This window comes from Chamaea fasciata, unplaced genomic scaffold, assembly GCF_029207755.1.
Source record: "Chamaea fasciata isolate MVZ Bird 193981 ecotype frontalis unplaced genomic scaffold, bChaFas1.0.hap1 SCAF_35, whole genome shotgun sequence".
Classification (NCBI taxonomy): domain Eukaryota; kingdom Metazoa; phylum Chordata; class Aves; order Passeriformes; family Sylviidae; genus Chamaea; species Chamaea fasciata.
Genome location: NW_027094120.1, coordinates 1,133,137 through 1,136,974, shown reverse-complemented (window position 1 = coordinate 1,136,974; position 3,838 = coordinate 1,133,137).

Sequence of the window (3,838 nt, the reverse complement as noted above, 5' to 3'; positions counted from 1 at the left end):
AAAAACCCACTCAGAGCAGGAGGAAAACCATGCCTTCCTCCTCCCTGCCTGCATTGCCCCAAATAACATTATGAACACAAGACAAAGAAGGCCAGAGGAGCAGTCCAAGCCCTTTCTCACCTGCACACCAAACTGGCTGGTGCACAGGTTCTGACTCCACGCTCTCTGATAGCCCCACCCACGGGTGTTTCTGTCGGGCTGGCTGCCTTAGCCCCAGTCCTGGGCAGAGTGGCTGGCAAAGGCTGCCAGCAGGGCTGGAAGCTGGGCCCCAACCCACCCCTGCTCAAAAGCAACTCAGCTGAAGTCTCAGTGGCATGAGTGGCAGCAAAAGGGAGAATCCCCACTGCCACACCCAGGTTGGGCTGTGAGATGTTGGGCCATGAGATGTCAGGAGCTGGGAGCACATCCTTGCGTGGGCTCACCTGCAAACTGCGTGTATGCCGTGTCTTGAAAGTAGGTGCCACAGCCAAAATCGATCAATTTGGCCTGCCCGGTGGCCAGGTCAACCAGGATGTTCTCTGGTTTGATGTCTCTGTGCAGGACCCCGCAGCTGGTGCAGTGCCGCACGGCCTCCAGCACCTGGCGGAACAGCTCCCGCGCCACCTCCTCGGACAGGAACCTCCGTGCCCGAATGAAATGCTGGAGGTCCTGACACCGCTGCGGGCGCTCCAGCACCATCACGATTTCACTGGGGAGCTCAAGCCAGTCCAGCAGCTGGACGACACCAGGGAAGCCAGTGGAGACCCTGTCCAGCAGCACGATCTCCAGCGGTGCGCTGGTGCCGTTGGGCTGTGGGATGACCACGATGCCGTCAGTGGGGCTGAGGCCGTGCCAGGGGTGGGGAAGACCTCACCCAGCCCGGGATGTTCTGCACCCTCCGCTGGCCCCACGCCCGCTCTCCCTCGAGGCGTCCTGGCGGCTTCCACCCTGCCGGGCCTCGGCTCGTCCCCGCCCGGCACGCCCCGGCTTCTCCCGCTGGCCCCCGCTCACTCACCAGCTCTCCCCAGTGCCGGACGCGGTTCCGTGGCACCCTTTTGATGGCCACCTGCAAGCCAAGGGGAGCAGCGGCCTGAGCTCGCTGCCCACGCTGCCCACGCTGCCCAGCCCCATGCTCTTCCTCCTCCGCCCTCCTCCTCCTCCTCCTGCGCCCGCCGCCAGCCCCGCCGCTCACCGGTGCGCCGTCCGAGAGCCGCGTCCCTGCGAAGACTCTTCCGAAGCCGCCGCGCCCCAGCAGCGAACCCAGCCGGTACTGCTCCTGGAGGCCCTGCTGCGCCTCCCCTGCCGGCGAGACGTGGCTGTCAGTGCTCGGCCCGGGGCCAGCAACGGCCCCCGAGCGCCCCTCAACCGCCCCGGGCCGGGAATCCCCAGGCGTTCGCTCCTGGCAACGCGACAGCGGCAGCTCGGGGCCGGCGGCCACGCTGCCGAGCGGCGGAGCTCGGGCCGGGGAAGCCGCGGCGGAGGCCGCGGGAGCGGCCGCACCGCCTGTGTCCTCCGCGGGGCCCGGGAGGGGCCGGGGCCGGGGCCGGGGCCGGGGCCGGGGCCGGGCTCGGCACAGGCGAAGGCAAAGGGCGGCGATGCCGCTGAAGCCCCAGGCACTGATCCTCGTCCGCCACCGCCATCGCCAGGACAGCCAGAGCCCGGCGGAGGCGAGACCGCGGCGGGAGGCCCGGGGCCGGGGGCGGAGACGGGGCAGCCCCACCCGGGGCCGGGGGCGGGCCGGGGGCATGGCCCGGCCCTGCAGGGGAGAGGGAGACTGCGAGAGGACGGGGACACCGGGACAGGGAGATCGGGAGAGGGTGCGGGACTAAGGGAGAGGGTGCGGGCCTGCAGGAGAGGAAGAGGAAAAGCAGGAGGAAGTCTAGAAAAGTCCTTTTTCTGCTGCTGCTGCCGCTGCTGCTGCCGCTGCTGCTGCCGCTGCTGCTGCCGCTGCTGCCGCTGCTGCTGTAGCAACTGAAGCCCTGGGGCCGTTTTTCCCCGGGTCCGTTTGTCCGTTGCCCGCTCAGCCCCACGCCGAGCCCCGCGCTCCCCGGGGGCAGCCCCGAGCCTGTCCAAACACGGGAACTTTGCCCACAGGAGCCAAGACCCAGAGTCTTGACTCCTGCACTGTGGCAGAGCATTCCCCTTGGTTGCTGCTGTGCATTGTCCCTGCTGAGGGTCAGACACTGTCAGAGCACGTTCCCTGAATGCAGAATTTGTACCTGGCCCAAGCACTGCACTTGTGTCTCCAGCATTGCTTTCCAAGAAAAACAGGGGAAGGCAAATTGTGTGTAGCTCATGGTATTTTACAGCATCTCAAACTCGCCAAATCATGGATCTTAGAGGTGAGATCCATTTGTAGTTCATGGGATGGAGAAGTAGTGCAAGATGGAAAAGGGGAGCATCAAAATCATTTGACAAGGACATCTTAGTATTGGTTCTATACATTTTCATTTCATTTCTTAAATGCTCTTTCAGTTTCCCCAGAATCTTCTCCACAGTCCCGTCTGCTCTTTCCAAGAACACTTCCTGGAGAACGAGGTGCAGCTTCTGTCACAAGACGTGCCACCAACTGCAGCTTCCCTTGGCTTTCCACACTGTGTGTGCAGTAGGAGTCTTGCAGCAAAGCAGGACAAATATTTGAAGAACTTGACAGCTTGTCTGTTCTTTTCCTTGTGGACTTGGGAGTTGTGCCCTTGGTAAGGTTTTCATTGTTACCGTTGTACCCTAAGAAAACAGGACGGGGTACCAGGGGAACCTGCTGGGAGTCTGTTATCATCCACCCAGCCAGGAAGAAGAGGTGGACAACTTAATCTAAAAGCAGCTGGAGAATGTTTCAGGATCACCAGCCCTTGTTCTTGTAGGTGACTTTAAGCTGCCAGATATCTGCTGGGAACTTAATATAGCAGGAAAGAGGCAGTCCAGGAAGGTTTTGGAGTGTATGGAGGACAACTTTTTGTTGCAGCTGGTGAGTGAGCCCCACCAGGGGAGGGCCTATGTTCGACCTGTTGTTTGCAAATAGAGAAGGGCTGGTGGGAGATGTGGTGGTTGGAGGCTCCTTGGGACACGGTGATGATGAAATTATAGAGTTCTCGATATTTGGTGAAATCAGGAAGAACATCAAGAAGACTTTTACACTGGACTTCCAATCAGCAGACTTTGGCCTATTTACAAGACTTATTCAGGGAGTTGCTAGGGAAGCAGCCCTTAAAAACAAAGGAGTCCAGGGAAGGTGGGCGTGCTTCAAAGCAGAGATCTTGAGGGCAGAGGAACAGGCTTTCCCTGTGTGCCAAAAGATGAGCTGACGAGGCAAACGTCCAGCCTGGATGGGCAAGGAGGTTTTGAAGGAACTTAGGAATAAAAAGAGGATGTATCATCTTTGGAAGGAGGGTCAGGTCAAGGAGTATTTAAGGGGATTGCTAGAGCATGTAGGAAAAGTGTTTGGGAGTCCAAAGCTCAATTCAAACTTAATTTGGCAATTTTGTACAGGATATTAAAAAAAGTTTTTCAAATATATTAACTGCAATAGGAAGGCCAACCTTTGTTCTGTACTGGATGTGGGAGGGAACTTAGTGTCCAGGAGGAGGCAGTCAGAGAACTGCTGAGCTGCTTGGATGTTCATAGATCTATGGGCCCAGGTGGGATCCACCCCAGGGTGATGAGGGAGCTGGCAGATGAGCTTGTGAAGCCGCTCTCCATCATTTACCAACAGTCCTGGCCCACTGGTGAGATTCCAGATGACTGGAAGCTGGGCAATGTGACACCCATTCACAAGAAGGGTGGGAAGGAGGATCCTGGTAATTATAGGCCAGTTAGCCTGACCTCAGTACATGGTAAAGGTCACGGAGCAGTTTATATTGTG